A 16,926-nucleotide genomic window follows, 5' to 3' on the forward strand; every position below is an offset into this window, starting at 1 on the left:
AAGCGGCACAGGAGAAGCAAGAGGCCCGGCCTGTTTGGGTGGAGCCAAGGGACAGGAAGGCAGAATACAATCCAGGGAGGGAGGCAGAGGGCCAGGCATGGTGTGAGGGTCTGAAGAGGGAGGAGTCTCCAGGAGAGCAACTTGTCCAGAGCCCGGAGAACTTGCGGACGATGACAGGGACCTTCAAAGGTCTCTGCTTCGCAGACCAAGGTGTCCTCCCTAAGACATTTCACACAAAAGTGCAGCTCCCCCCACCCCCAATCTCAAACATAATCGTCAAAGACAAATTTTTGTTTTCTTCATTCCTACCTACATGGTGGTGTCAGGTGATACACACTCACGGCGTGCCTTCCGGATACTGAGCTGCCCGGGAGACAACAGGCCTAAGAACGCAAAGGCCTACTCGTATGCTGGCTCCAAACCCACCCTGGGCGCGCAAAGGGCAGGGCAGAAGGGGCAGGCGTGTCGCCCACCCCACTCTCCTCTTAGATAGCCAACTGTCAGTCAAGGACACACTACCCTCCCTTCTGTCACCCGTTCTACATTAAAGCATTAAAATATTTTGTGTTCCTCTTCAAATTCTCATTATGAATTTATGCATTTCTGAGCATCATTTCCACAATTAAAAAAAATTCCGTTCAAGCACATGCAGAGCATGGCTTATTACACTAAGATTTTGAGTGGGGCTGAGGGGCTAGGAAGGAAAAAGACAAGTAATGAGGCTGACACAGGAGGGATTAAGTTCCGGCAGGAGTCTTGTTAGAGCGCAAAGCACTGAAGGCAAGGAGGGCCGGCTGGGTGCAGTCTGGGTCTGCACGTGCACGCGGAGTGAGAGGCCCCGATAAAAGTCAGAAAATTCTCATGAGCTCTAGAGAGGTTTCTGCCCCGGAATCAGGATTCTGACTCTGAAACCAGACAGAACCCAGAGTCCACACATCTGCGTCGAATGTCCGCACGACGCGCCGTCGCTGGAGGCGGAGGAAACCCGCGAGGCTGGCGGATGTGCCCGTCGTCCAGCCCAGCACGGCGCCTGCGGCTCTGAAAAGGAGGGAGGCAGCGCAGCCCGAGCAAGCCGGCAATGGTACGAAAACAGCACGGCCAGAAAGGAACGTCTCTACCACCACCGCGGGGGGCGGGGGGACCCGGAAATTCAGCTCACCAAGTTCTCACTAAGGACAGCAAGTCCACTGCGCTCCGTAAGTCACTCGGGTTGAAGCAAATGACAGCGGCCACTTCTTATCCTCGTATCTGCTGCGGACGAGCTGCCCGAAGAGAACAGCCTTTCCGAATCGGGCCAAAAAGAACAAGCTTCTGACTAAAAAACGAGGTGCTCTGCAACCTCATTTGTGGTTATAACCAATTCTGTAACAGTGGCCAAAACTGGCGAACGGTCTTGAAAATCTTCTCAAACCCCCTGCCCGGGAAACTTTAATTTGACGCCGTCGAGTCATGTGAGCAGGCCTCTGCCCAGAGGCCCCGCCTGAGCTGACCTCCGGGAGCGCCCCTGTGATCGCAGCACCCCACACAGCCTCAAGCTCGAGGAAGGGCAGAGAAAGGGTGTGGACTGCCAGGAGCCTGCCGAGGAAGAGAGTCCAGGGGAGAAGACGAGAACCTAGTGGTTCCCTGTGAAAAGCATCTTCGCTCTCTCCTAGCTCTTCCCCGTGTCGTCACCCATCCCGACGCCGCAGCTTTCTAGTCAAGGTGGACACACGATTAACAGCAACTACCTATTTATATTAGGTGCCCGCGCAATGCCAGGCTCTGGCCTTAATGCTTTCAGATACATTATTCCTGCCTCACAACAAGCTTCCCAGATTTTGTTTTCCTTTCGCAGATGGAAAAACAGAGTCTGCGAGGCCAAATGACCTAGTAGAGTCCAGTGCTTACACGCAAGACAGAGACCCGAGCCCGGGCCTGACAGCCCCCAAGCCCACCCCCTTCCCGTCACAGCTCACTGCCACGGGACCTGTGTGGACACACCTGCTGAGCAAGTGGTCACACAGCAGCCATCCAGAGCACAGATGCAGCCTCAGGCCAGCCAGCTCACATGCCCAAGCTGGCAGCAGGCAACAGCCACTGCCAACTTGAATCCGAGGGCTCCCGGGACACGCCAGCCATGGAACTGTGTCCATGCACAGGGCAAGGAATCACCTGACAGACAAACTGGCTGGGCAGCTCAGCCTGAAGAGCTCAGTGGTGACAGGAGCTCTTGTGGTCAGTGCTTCTATCAGAGCTGAGTCACCGTGAGGCCAGAGGCTTGTCAAAATGCACAGAAAACAGTTGTGAATCAGCTTCCCAGCACTGTCTGGCAAGATGAAACAAAATGAAATTTACTTAACGAGCTAAATATCTAAATGTCTTTGCTATTTGAAAAAAACACAGACACACACTGAAAAACACTCTGGGTCGGGGGCAAGTAGGTACACACACCAGGCGGAAGGAAACAAAGAGAGAAACCAGTTGAGAGGTTTTAGCTATAAGCTCAAAATAGTTACGTTATGATATGACTATCAAGCGAGCCATCTGAGAATGCAGTCTTAGAAGACTCAAGACTAGGACCGTGGGAACACTAACCCGACCGCAGTCTGCCCTGGCCAGGTCACCTCATGCCAGGAAACAGCATATTCTGTCCTGCGGAGGATGAAGAGACTGTCAACCACACGGCACCCAAAGAGACCAGGGTGGTGACTTGAAGAATAAAATAACTGGCTCTGATTATCTTAAAGCTATTTTATACTATCACGTGTGGCACCAAGGATAAATGCGAGCTCCTTAGTGAGACACTTAACTTGTGTGTGTGCAAAAGCAGCAGAAACTTGTCAAATATTGAGGGCCATGAACATGTGCACAGCCCGAGACAGGAGGTGCTCTGGGAGCTCTTCTGCGAGGCCAGAGGTGTTTCCATGGTAGAGAAAGACTCTGCTAGGGCCTCCCTGGTGAGCTAGTGGTTAAGGCTCAGCGCTCAGCGCTACCACGGCACTGGCCTGAGTTCGACCCCCAGTCAGAGAGCTGACCAACACGGTGCAGCAGACCTCTCCTGTCTCCCCTCAGCAGTGGATTTCAGTAGCTCCACCTGTTCTGCTCCCCACTCTGTCTCTAGTTGAGTCCTCTCACTCCCCAATTCTGGCCTATACCCCAAAAAATAAAATCTTGGAGAAAAAAATCCTTTCAACCTTAAAAAAAGAAAGGAAAAACTCTAAGAGATGACCACGTGGTTGTATAAATCTCTAAAGGTCTGTCTGATTAAAACGGGGGGGGGGGGGGGGGGCGTGCGCGGGCGGGGGAGGGGGGGTCCCGCACAGAAACAACTACATTTGGACTGACATGGCACCGCCATAAGAAAAAAAGAATTATACGATCATCCAAATGCTTACTGGTTAAATCCTACCTAAATCTCCATTCCTCTGAAAACCCTAGTAAAACAACAATAAAAGACAAAGAACATAGGCAAGGAGAATGCCAACAAATTTATGAAAGACAGAAAATGGAAAGTCAATTTTGGAAAGATCAACATCTACATAACATAAGTTTTAGAACATTACCTAAGCCACAACCACCCACCCTCACCAAAATCAAGCATCTCAAAGTGTGATGGTGACTCTAGGGCCCACACACGCCACCCGTGAGCGGTGACACAGACCTTCCGTGGCAGGGCCTGGACGTCCACGGTATCTGGCTACAGAGGGTGGCTCAACTGCTCAAGTGAGAAAAAACACACACACACATAAAAGGACTGGAATCAGAATGACGTCGGCTTCCTCAACAGGAATTCTAGGAAGGAACGTGTTCAAAACATTTCTCAGGCCTGTAGGTTTATCTACACTTTCTCAGGAAGCTACTGGAGAGTGGGTTTCATCGAAGCATGGTTAGAAGCCGAGGGGGAGAAAGAGCATGTCCAGAAGCAAAGATGATGCCCCACCTCCCCGGTGGCGCAGCGGTTAGGAGAGAGAGTGGGCACCTGCGGTGAGGAGGGCAGAAGAGGGGTGGAGCGAGGCTCGAGGCGGAGGGCTCAGGAGGTGAGTCCTGGGAGATGTGTTACTCACAGATGCGTGTGATCATGGGGAGAAGAGTTCTGTAAATTAAGTGATAGAGATTTCGGGAATCTATAACCAAAGTTGTGCTTTAACTCTGCGGGGAGAAGGGCAGGCAAGGGGAGGCTGTGGGAACTAAACTCTCGCTGTTGCTGTTAGCAGTCAGTTAGAAGTGGCCACGGGAGGGCACATCATGTAGGGAAGGGCACAGTGAAGAGATGAAGGGAGCAGCCCTGGGGTTCAGGGGCGAGGAGGGGCAGGGCGGGAAAGATGGAGTCAATGACTGAGATTTTTTTTTTTTTTTTTAAATAGAGGCATGTTTTATTTATTTATTTGTTTGTTTGTTTTGTTTATACAAGCACTGGGTACAGTCAGAAGCACGGGAGGGTGAGAGAATTCACCAGAGCCAGAGCGGGGAGCAGAGCAGGCAGAAGGACCGAAGTACACTGCTGAGGGGAGCAGCGGGCGGCAGGAGAGGTCTGCGCGCCATGCGGGACCCTCCTCCGGTGGCCGGGGAGCAGCCGGGGATCGAACCAGCGTCGCAGAGGCCGCCGGCAGCTTCGCAACCCATCGCTCAACCACTGCGCCACCGGGGAGGCCCAATGGCTGAGATTTATTATAAATCTTGTGATACGGGTTAGCTCTGTAACACTTTGCACCCAACTGTGCACCAATATATGCTAAAATTAAAAATTCTGAAAAGAAAGAAAACACAGTATCACTTAGCATAACCCTGGCATGCAGACGGGCACTATAAATGCAAGTTCCAGCCAAACCCAGGACACTGCGAGAGACGGGCTGGCACGGCGGGAGCACACTACACGAGACCACACCCGTGCTATTCCCTGGATAAAGACAAGCAGAGAAACAAACCCAAAACATCATCAACAAAACCACGACAGCACTTCTTCAAACACTGAGGTGCTTCCTTTTCCACCCCACTTCCACCACCCGTGTGTGACCCCAGCGCAGACCTGGGACACTCGGGGACACAGCACCGAGACAGCCAAACCCAGCCTGCCGCCCATTTTCACACAGCCCCGAGCAAAGAATGGTCTTGACACTTTTAACTCTTGGGAGGGGAGAGGGGCGATGAAAAGACCAACATTCCAGAACCTGGGAAAACGCCATGGCGCTCAGACGGCCGCCCGGGAAGGCGCAGGCGTAGACACACTGGCTTCCTTCCGTGCTGGCTCTGGGCAGCCGAGCCGCTGCGAGGCCCGTGGGACGCGTGGCACTTACTTGTGTTGCCGCAGCTCGCCTGGCACCCCACACAGCAGCGACACGTTCTAACGCAACAGTTCTGAGAGCCACATGCTGTACTGTGACATTTCATTTTATCATCACCAGTGTGTGCCCAACATGTCAAAACAAGAAGAAAAAAAACCCTAGTTTGAAATGTTGTGCTTTTAAGGCGCAGTGGGACACGGCTTCTCTTGCTGCGAAATGAGATGGCACCGTGCCCGTGCCCTCTCACCTGCCCGTGCTGAAAGGACACAGTATGCCAACACAACCAGGCTACGCAGGCATCGCCTGTCCCTGGCTTAGAAAACAACAGTCTGAGCAATGAGAACATTTCAAATGAGTGTCTCCCAATGGGACATTCTCTATAAAACCAGTAAAAAGACATTTCAACCAAAGTTCATTTGTTAGCCACGGGGAGCCTGCCCACGTGGCTGCTGATGCGCTCACAAACAAGGACAGAGCCCGGCTATCTGTGTGAGGAGTTGGAGGGCCGATGAAGAATCCATCTCTGTCATCAGCCTTCATGCATCACCTACGGGCACCAGAATCTCAGAAGCTGAGGAGACAAGCTCACTGTGTCACGCAGCGAGATCTGCTCCCGTGGGTTACAACTGACAGTGGCAAAATATCTGAAGAGCAAGGAAATTTAATTGGGCAAATTTACAAAAACTTGTGAAAATGTGAAATGTTTAAAGCTGAGCCTCCCTGGTGGCACAGGCAGTTGAGCACAGCGCTGTGTAGCTGTCCGCAGCCTCTGCAGTGCAGGTTCGATCCTGGCCAGCTGGGGAGATACCCACATGGTGCGGCAGACCTCTCTTGCCTCGCCCACTGCTCCCCTCCACAGTGTTCTTCAGTCAGTCTGCTGTTCTGCTGTCCGCCCTGTTTCTGGTGAGTTCTCTCACCCTCCCGCACATCTGGCCTATGCCCCGGTTCTTGTATGTATATATAATAAATCTTTAAAAAAAAAAAAAAAAAAAAAAAGCTTATGATTACTCTGTCCATTTTCACCAGCAGGTACTTCAAAAGATTTTAAAAACTCCATGCGTTCTTGAACCTAGTATGTCAGCAGTGACCTTGACTTCCTCTGTGGACTTAGCCATCATTAGTTCTTGGCTTGCCCTATCACACACCTAACCTTCAACGGAAAAGAGTCACCTGTGATAGAACGACATGCTAAAAGGCACAAATCAAGACAAGACTCTAATGTAAGTCTGTGAGGGATGACACCCAGCTAAAATCACGCTGTGGGCAAATATCACAGCGCGGCGGTACCTCTCCAAGCCAAAAGGCACTGTCAAAGCCGAAGTAAGTACCATCTCACACCCATCAGCACTAATGGATCAGAACACCTGCAATGGGTTTGAACGCATGAACCTCTAGCCTGGAATTCCATTTAGGTGAAATGTTATCCCCTCAGAAAAATAATTCTGTTTTCTTCATTAGATGTCTAGTAAAGAAAACGGAATACAATTATTTTTAGATTTGAACTTTAGCAAAAGAAAAAGTTGGTGAATATGTTTTCTCTTATTACAAAAATGCCTTCATAAAATCCTCTTTTTTGCTTCTTGGTCTGCAAAGCCTAACTACTCACTACGTGGTCCTTTCCAACAGGAGTTTGATGACTCCTAGCTGAAAGTGCCTCCACCTTTGAAGCCTGGCACTGGTTCTCGGAGCCCTGGAGATGGCAGGTAATGTCAGAGAAGAATTTGGCCATTTTAGTGGGGGACAGGACAGCTGATGCGCAGAGGGCAACAGAGAAAGAAAAAGGAAGAATACAGTTGAAGCGAAGGAATTGGCCTATAATCTGCCAAATCAAAAAAGAGTTTCTATCAGCAAAGGATCATAAACCAAAAAAGACTGTGTGATAGACAGGGGGAACATCTTAAAAATGTTATTCTGAGAAATGCCTCTTAAATTTAAGGCAAACAATGATACCTATTTACAGGCAAACTACTGAAGACGTCAAATAGAAACTTTAAACCTTGCTCATACACTGACCGAAATCTACTTAAAGAGGAAAAACTACACCAAAATAATGTAAAGCCTTGCAAAGCCCTGACCACCGCAGAACAACAGGGAAAGGCTGGATGGCAGAGGCAGAGCACGCCACACCGTGGAGACGCGAACCCAAACACCAAGACGAAAGGACGAAGCCAGTGGAGACGAGGTGCCAAGGGGTGAACGACAGGTCAGAGGGAACTCTCCCCGCAGGACTCATGCAGAGTAATATGGAGATAAAGTCCGTGACAGCAAAAGATGGATGGAAGAACCTGAATCTCAGCGCAAGAGGTGGGGCTTTACAGAGGTAGGCCTCAAAGGTTGAGGAGTCATTCCTGAGGGGCTGGCCAGCCAGGGGGAGAGTCCACGCAGAGGTATTCTGCCTAGAAAAGATTGCCTGGGGTAAGAAGAAACCTAGTCCAGAGGAACACGTGAGCACCTCAAAGATAACGAAGCCTGGAAAGTAGGTGACTGTGTGGTTCATGTCCACCTATTCCTCAAGATACACTGGGGCAAATGAGAAAGGATTTAAAACGTTTGCAGGTCCCCCAAAAGGACCCCCATTGGGCCACGATATTAACTGTCAACTGATCCAAAAGTCAAAGCTGCAAAGTCAATCTCTTTAATAAAAAGAGATTAAAAAGTTCCAAAAAGATAGTAATTACAACTCAGCGGGAGTCAGGTGGTCAGCCAGGAGCCAAATGTCTTCTGGCTGATGTCAAACCAAACCAAACCAAAACCAATCAATCAATCTCGCTCTCCTACACCCGTGCATGCGCAGCACCACACAACCTACAGGCAGCAGTGACTGAGTCTAACAGTCTCTCTGCAGGCTACTCAGCTCGCAGGCCTAGCTGCTTCTGGGCACCCAGTTCCATGATCCCTGGAGGCACAGGATCATGTGGATGCCAGATTCCAAGGTACACCAGAGCTAACTACAGAAGCTGCTATTCAACTCCCTGAACTGACCGCAGTGCCACAAAACCATACTATACCTGGTCGGAGAGGTGACCTACGCATGGTCCCCTGGACTCCAGGGTCTCATGACAAACTCTGCTTTCGCTGCTGTAACTAACAGAACAAGACTCCTTTGAATCTTAACGGTCTTACCTTTCAAACCAAGTTTAAAAATTAAAAGAAATGTTTTCTTCTCTGTGGCTCCTTGCCCATTACAGGTTATCTTGGCAACAGTTGTCTTCCAATTTACTGCATCAGCAGGTTCCCAGGAATACAGTGGGGTGTGGATACGAAGCAGAAGTTCTCCTAGAAAGAAAAAAGAACATACAGTCACCATGTGCTCTCCCTCACTCTGGTGACAGATGCCATTTGGATGATGACTCGGAGTCTTGAGTTACACAAAACCATGCTTCAGAGAACTGAAAAGTTCTGGCTGATTTCCTGAAAACAGGAAACAAGGCACTGTCATTCCTCCATTTCAGCTTTTATCCTACACTAAGCAATAATCCAGAAACAGAGACACCATAATAGCACTATCACTGAGTGATAAGAAAAAGTACATAGTCTTATCTTTAGCTAATGAAAACATCAATTATAATCTTAACAAAGAGTTGAGTGCAAAGGCCCTACACTTCGAAATACTAAAACTGTAGAAGCACCTGTCTCTAAATGTCCCCAAGTAGCCTCACATGATACTTTTAAACAATTGTAACTCTTACTAAGAACTGTGAGAAGAATAGCAAGGTCACTGAAATACGGGCTATAGCCAAAATGTGTAATATTAACTAGGAAAACCAAAATCCCTATGGTCAATTCACCAAATGCTATACATAAAAGGGCGTAGGCACTTCAATTATAACCTAAATGCTACAGAAAAAGATTCAAGTTATAGACAGTGTACTAATTAAAACTGCAGTCTATAAGGCATGTCAGCAAATTCTGTCCTCTAATACCTTTCTTCCTCAGAACTTACACTCTACTGTGATCTCAATTCAATGTTTGTCCTCAAGTTAACAGAAATGATGCTAACCACGTGATAAAACAAAATGAATCAAAACAGTACAAACCTTGGTGACAAAAAAAATTAATTCTAAAAGCATTTTACCAGTTAAGTGCTTTCTGAATATACACTTGAAAAGGCATAACTGATTATCTAAATTTTAAAATCATAAAGGACCTAGTGGCACCACGTACCACTCCACTACTTAGACACGACGCTCATTAACATGTTAGTGTGTGAAAGCCCATTACTAAACACCACAGGTAAATCTAGTCCCATCACAGCCATTCTCTGTATTAGAGGTTCAGATCCCTGTAAGAATCCAATTAAGATATGAACTCCACAAAATTTGGCATTTAAATTCAAGTGGTTCCAGAACATGCAGAGTCAATCTACAATCACTTCTCACACCAGCCACGAGCACCCACCCACTTTACCCACTTGCAGGCTGGTCAACCACAGGTTACCAACGGAGCGTTGCCACCTGCCTGCCTCACGATGCCTCACTCTTCTGCCCAAAGAAGCCAAAAGCAAAGCCAGGTATCAAACGTGCTCACAGCATTATGAACCGGGGTGCTTAGCTGTAGTAAGTACCCTGAAACATAATCCACTTTTCTGGAAAAGGGTCTGTATTTAATTGTTCATAGTTTTTTTCATTTTGTCTAATTAGGGGGAAAGAATGAGTCTATATTGTTGATGGGAAGGAATCTGGTTACTCCCAACTTTGAGAACATGAGAACCCAAGATCAAGGGACAGGAACAGAACCGTGACAGATGGAACTGTGTACAAACTCTGCACGGGGACTGCTGGGTGAAGAGCATATAGTCACCACACACTGACATGTCTCTAGAACCACAGTAAAAGGACTGTTTTGTCGGTTTTGTTTTGAAAGGACCAGAAACTGGAGGGTGCTGGGAGGGAGCACAAAGGATGCTGGATGAAAGTCACCTGACAAATCCTTAGATCCTTCAGCCTTCCTACCCTCTCCTGCTTGCCCCACCCCAACAGACGGGTGGCAGGAGGGGCCAACAAGGAAGGCCTCTGAATTGGTAGACCCCAGCACAGCTGGAGAGGACTTCCCTACACTGAAAGCAGACGCTGTGTGAACTGCAGAAGGAGCTGCACCCACCCCCGTCAGAGTCTCCTGTGCCCTCTGAAATGTCCAGCCAGGCTGGACACTGAGAGTCCGAGGAATGTTCTGACTGACTTTGAGAACAAGGATCTGAAAACACCAACATCTGGGGCATTCCAACAAAAGGAGCTCCACTGGCCATCCTGCTGGAAAGCTCAGGACCGAAGAGCCCCACCCACGACCGGAGTCTCAATCAACCACTCATCCCATCTTTTTAGAAAACTTGTCATTGTAGCCTGCAGACTAGTTGCAAGAAAGTACAGGAAACCCCCACAGGGCCTGTGTCTAGACTCACAGCTGGTGTCACTCTGTCGCTTTTGCTTTCACATCCCCTCTCCACATGCAGCCGGACATCTGAGAGTGCCTACAGGCCTCACAACCTTTAAATATTTCAATGTGCATTTCCTAAGAACATGGGTATTAGACAACCACAGTGCGTATATCCCAGTCAGGAATTTAACGTAATCATCACTAAATACAGATGAGATCACTCATGCTCCGACCATGCCTCTGCCCTGCAGTGTCTCCCTGGCTACTCAATCTGTTACAGGGCAGGGAGCGGGGCAGCCCAAACCCTGCAAACCTGCCTATTCTAAATGGGTTCTGCCATCCGCCAAATCAACACAAAACATATGAGACTTTAATGGGAAGGAACTTTAATACAATGAGGAAACAATACAGGAAAGGCAAAGAATCTAGTTTCTAAATCAAGCACCCAAAGTGACCCGTCCCCTCGTGGGTAAAACTCCATCCAAATGGGATTGGCCCAGAGCAAGGTCCCAAAGCCTGCCACAAGTCTAAAGCACCTTCCAGTGGGGACCCACAGAAAAGGATCAGAAACAACCAGACAAATCTGGAGGGAAAAGAGCAAAATCAAAATCAAGATAAAAGCTGCCACTGTCACCTCCCCACGGGTCTCACCCATATCTGTGTCACCCCATCCACGACCAAAAGGCAAGCGCAGGTTCTTCACATGTCTCTAGGCTCCACGTGCCTCCTCCAGGGCTCCTTCTGGCTCCATCCTGCTTCCCTCCTTCCTCAGTCTCCTCTGCAGCTTTTTCTCTTCCTGCTCAGCTCCACCCTCCATTTGGGTGGGGCAGGGAACCTGGAACCTCCCCCTTTCCTGGGGACCACCCTGTTACACCCCCAGCACCCCAGCCTGGTCCAGGACCACGGATCACACCTAGCTCACACCTGTTTCATTTCCCTCCATCTGAAATACTTCTTCAGCATCTCCTAGTCTTTTTGTTGATATCTTTGATGTCTTTGTGACCAGAAACATATCACAGAGGCTTAACTTTTATTCACATCTATTAGCATATGGTAAAATTGGTTTCCTTAGACATCATTTTGCTTAAAATCACAGTTTCCAAGGCTCTACAATGCTAAGTGAGGCTTTACTGCACAGAGTATGGACGCATTTCGGGGACAAATGCTGTTATTCCTGGCAGTGAAGCTTTGTTTTTCCTACAGTTTCACACTGAGAGATAAGATGTTGCCTTTTCCCATTACTGGTGATAAATATGATCACCTGTTTAATACTTGCCTTTTTCTCCACTATAAAATAACCAGTTTTCTGTTCATTAATTAGTACATAGTCTGTGGGAAGGCATTTGAGATTACATTCCTAAAATATTAGCTTGACTCCATTGTTACTCTGGAAGTTAGAATTTTTTTTTAAAAAAAGGTGATTTCTTGAAAATTTATTGTTCCTACTGCATTTATTAGTTTACATTTCTTTATTTTTTTAATGTTTTTTTAAAATATTTATTTTTATTTATACAAGAACTGGGGTACAGGCCAGAGGCACGGGAGGGTGAGAGAACTCACCAGAGACAGAGTAGGGAGTAGAACAGCCAGGTGGACTGAAAACACTGCTAAGGGGAGCAGCGGATGAGACAGGAGAGGTCTGCTGCACCATGTGGGTATATCCCTGGCCAGCCGGGAATCAAACCCGTGCTTGCAGAGGCTGCACAGCTTCATAGCACTGTGTTCAACCCGCTGCACCATCAGGGAAGCCCTATGAGTTTACATTTTAACCTCAGTTAGGTATGTTCTCTGCTTCCCACAATTTGTCCTTAATTCTCAGCAGAATGGGCTCATGAATTCCTTTTTTTTTTTTAAATGAATGTCACTCTTCGTTCTGATGATCAAGCTGTCCCAGATTTGGCCAGTGGGAGCCCCTTCAAGCAGATTTCTGTGTGCTTCTCGTATTTTTAAAGCACTTCCTATTTCCTGGCGTAACAACATGTTCCTAAGTCATCTTGGACGTTCTCTGTACCAGCTCTGAAATCAGCCATCTCCACAAGTTCTGGTTCTTTTAGTGGAGGATATTATTTAGAAACAAAGAACTGAGAGCTAAGCATTCCCATAGATAGTAGACAGTACTGGGAAAGAATGGCAACTGCATGATTTCGCTCCAAGTATTTGTATCCCTGACTTTTAAATGTAAATGAAAATCAAGTATTACTGGACATCTCAGGAAAGCCTCCATAGAGAACAAAACTAAGGAGAAGAAAGTTGGGGGCGGGAGGGAAAGACTATGTAAGAACATATAAAATAACTGATGTCTCAAAGATAATGGATCCATTAAATAAAAAGGATACCATTTAAAGGGGCACATGGAATAACAATCAGACTAATATAGAAGGAAAATGATTTCCAACCCAGAAATTTATACCCAGCCAAATTATCAAAGTACACAGAAAATCTCAAAAGATTCACCTCCTACACATCTCCCTCAGAGAAAACGTGTGACGACTGTGCTCCACTGAAGCAAAAAGAGAAGATAACAACAGAAAAGACAGGCACAGGAGCACCAATGTGGGAAAGAGGCCCCAGAAGCCCCACAGATGACTGGGCTCCCAGTAGGGAAGGGAAGCAATCCACACTGGAGTGGGGAAAGGTTTCTTCAGAAAGATAAAGCTGACAGAATACCTAACAGGTGGGGCCTCCCCAGTGGCACAGCAGGTTCAGCGCAGCACTGTGAAGATGTCCGCAGCCTCTGCAGCATAGTTTTGATTCCCAGCCAGTCAGGGAGATACCCACATGGTGCGGCAGACCTCTCCTGTCTCACCCACTGTTCCCCTCAGCAGTGTCTTCGGTCCGTCTGCCTGTTCTGTTCCCCTCTCTGTCTCTGGTGAACTCTCTCACCCTCCTGTGCCTCTGGCCTGTACCCCAGTTCTTGTATAAATAATAAATGTTTGGGGCCTCCCCTGGTGGCGCAGCAATTGAGTGCTGTGCTGTGAAGCTGCCCGCAGCCTCTGCAGTGCTGGTGTCAAGGGTCCCACACGGCACGACAGACCTCTCCTGCTGCGCCCGCTGCTCCCCTCAGCAGTGTATTTCGTCAAGTCTGCCTGCTCTGTTCCCCGCTCTGGTGAATTCCCCTGCCCTCCCGCACTTCTGGCTGTGCCCAGTGCTTGTATGGATGAACAAATAAATCTTAATAAATAAATAATAGTGGTTGGGTTTTTTTTTTTTTTTTTTTGAAGACTACCTAACAGGTCACTGGCTAGGAGTCTGAGGATGAATCAGTGAAAAGAGAGCAAGATACAATAGCCTCAAAGAAAATGAAAAATTGTTTAGGTAAAGTATTTGCAACTTGCCATGTGACAGCTGTCAACTGCACACATGATCATAATAACTAGCGCGCAATACTGATTTAACCAGGTATCTGTATTAGAAGGCTGGGAGGGAGATTGTGGGGAAGAGAGTCAGTAAGGGGAGGAGAGAAAATGAAGCCTTATCTCCCACATCTGTTCACAACAGGAAGTCAAAAGGATATGCTTAAAACTTTAAAAAAAATCAGCAGCAAGCATACAAATTTGAACTTTTCAAATATACCTTTCAGAACACAGCAAGAAAGACTTTTTTTAATTCAAAGAGGTCAAAGTATTATAGTTGCCGCTAGGAAAATGGAAAAAGGATAGAGTGGCTAAGAAACACTGTTTCTTCTTATCCAACCACTAGAACTAAGCTCCCTCATCTCCTCTTAACTGTGGGTATGTAAAATTTTGACCAAGAAAAATTTTTAAATACATTTTTAAATGAATACTATACTGGGAAAGGATATTAAGTGTTGAAAAAGGGCGACATAACATGGCTCACTAGCTGTGTGACCTAAGACGAGTCATTCAGCATCTCTCTTCATCTATAAAACAAAGGCGATGGAGTAAATTAACTTTAAATTTTCTCCCTGCTTCAACAATTTATGAACCAAATGTAAAAATGATCAAACCGTTAAATATCATGACAATGGACTGGCTACAGACACTAGCAAATTAACTTACAGAAAGAATTAACCAGGACTTGGTGAAAGAATAAATGGAGACGTAAAATGGGGTGGAAACTGAGAGTATGTTCATAGCAAAGAAGTCAGAAAAGTATTATTTAGGAAATGAAAACAAAGAATTTATCATCCTGGTCTGAAAAGACTTTTAACTGATCGCCATGACAGGAGACCACTGCAAAAAGCTCAACCAAGCCAGGAAGAGATGCTTGTTTTGAAAGTTAAAACATACAGATCAAAGTGGAATCCATGAGGATGATGACAACTTCCCAAAGAATACAAACTCTGAAGGGGGGGGCCCTCTCCCCAAGTATTTACTTTCTAGGACATCATGTGTTTTACATCATAACTAATGGGCAAAAATGAGAAGTGAGGCATGGCTACAGCGCAGCCGAGGAAAGGCTGCTGGAGCAAAAGCAGGGCCATGGAGCTTAATGGGGATGACCTGGAGTCACTGGTCAGTGACATCGCACGCAGGTGAATGCAAACGTGTGGTCGGGCTGCTAGATATCTGGGTGGCTTATAAACAAAGCAACTTCTTAGATTTCCAGAGACTGGAAACCCAAGACCAAGGCACCTACAGACCAGTGTCTGCCGAAGGTCACTTCCTGATTTGTGGAGGCCCATCTTTATTCTGTATCCTCAACATGGCAGGAAGGGGCAGGGGAACTCTTTAGGGGCTCCTTTGTAAGAGCAGTGATCCCATTCACTAGGGCTCCATCCCCATGAGCCAATCACCACCCCAAATTCCCCATTCTTAACACTGAGGAGGTTTCCACACACAACTCTGGGGAACAGTTTTGTCTACTGTAGATGACGACAGCATTCTCACAGAAGAAATGAATCCAGAGGGAGTCCCCTCAAAAAAGGAAATAAAGATGGGGGGAAGATAATGCACCCTTACTTTTATATTCATTCTTGCCAGTCAATCCTTGAAGAAACCACATTTTCTCCAACAGCCACACAATCTAACCCTATCACAAATGGTCTCCTCTACAATAATACTGACTGACTGTGCCAGAGAAAGAAAACATCATCACTATAAAAATATCAGTAAGGAATGAGGACTGGTTTAGCTAAAAACAGCAAAAGAACAGATTTTCAACTGAACAGCATCTAAATATGCACTTGCTTACTCACAGAACTCGAGACCAGCAGGAGGGAGCCCCCAGTCTTACAAACCCTTCATGCTAGCGTCACACAGTGCTCCTTCCTGCTAGGTATCAGCCCTGTGTTATCGAGCAGAGTGAGAAGAAAGAAGGTACTCAAACCAGCCTTATATGAACACTAATTTTATTTTTGGTAAACTCACCTTAGGGAAAAAAGCAGTAATAGTCTGCTCCCCATGCCCACATGTGACATTCTGTGATATTCCTCACAGATGCAAATTCACAGGAGGAAGTCATAGCTATTACACAACCTGCAAGAAAGCATTTCTCCTTCTAGCACACGTCAGTGCAGACAACTGAAGACACTCTCTCAGTCGCAGACTGGTGACAGGAGCCAAAGCTGGACACACAAAAGCAAGTAGTTCTATTTCGTGCTAACATCAGGAAGTCCTGAAGTAGGTCAGTTCAATCAATTTCATCCGTCTATCTCAATGACCCACTACTGCAGTGTCCCCGCAAATATGATCCAAAACACCCAATCTAGGGTCTCCCTGGTGGCGCAAGAAGTTAAGATGCAGCATCTGCAGCACGAGTTCCATCCCCGGCCAGGGAGCTGACCCACATGGCGCAGAAGACCTCTCCTGTCTCACCCACTGCTCCCCTCAGCAGTAGATTTCAGTCAATCTGCCTTTTCTGTTCCCCGCTCTGTCTCTGGTGAATCCTCTCACCCTCCACATCTCTGGCCTGCCTGTACCCCAGCTCTTGTATAAATAAATAAATCTTTTTTTCCTTTTCAAAAAAAAATTTATTCATTTTTATGAGATCTGTGGTACAGGCCAGAGGCGCGGGAGGGTGAGAGGATTCACCAGAGACAGAGGGGGAACAGAACAGGCAGACGACCGAGAAACATTGCTGAGGGGAACAGCAGGCTCAACAGGAGAGGTCTGCTATGCCATATGGGTATCTCCCTGGCCGGCCAGGAATCAAACCCGCACTGCAGAGGCTGCAGACAGCTTCACAGCGCTGCGCTCAACTCTCCCCAGCGCTGCACCATGAGGGAGGCTCTAAATAAACAAATCTTAAACAAACAAACAAACAAACAAACACCAAATCTAAAGAAATGGAAGACAGTAAGATGGGAAGGTAATTCATCTCTCTGAGATCT

The 16,926-nt window shown here is 47.2% G+C and overlaps 1 protein-coding gene across 7 annotated transcripts in view; it reads right to left on the bottom strand.

The window, feature by feature from the left end:
* PPP6R3 (protein phosphatase 6 regulatory subunit 3) overlaps nucleotides 1-16,926 on the bottom strand; it is a 119,128-nt gene that overhangs the window by 69,064 nt on the left and 33,138 nt on the right. For all 7 annotated transcript variants that reach the window (XM_037517434.2, XM_037517433.2, XM_037517431.2 and 4 more), the window contains one exon: nucleotides 8,385-8,537. The gene's annotated coding sequence lies outside the window, so the exon portion shown is untranslated. The remainder of the gene's footprint in view (nucleotides 1-8,384; nucleotides 8,538-16,926) is intronic.

The sequence above is a fragment of the Talpa occidentalis genome, unplaced genomic scaffold (genome assembly GCF_014898055.3).
Source record: "Talpa occidentalis isolate TD23 unplaced genomic scaffold, MPIMG_talOcc4v2.1 talOcc4.17, whole genome shotgun sequence".
NCBI lineage: Eukaryota > Metazoa > Chordata > Mammalia > Eulipotyphla > Talpidae > Talpa > Talpa occidentalis.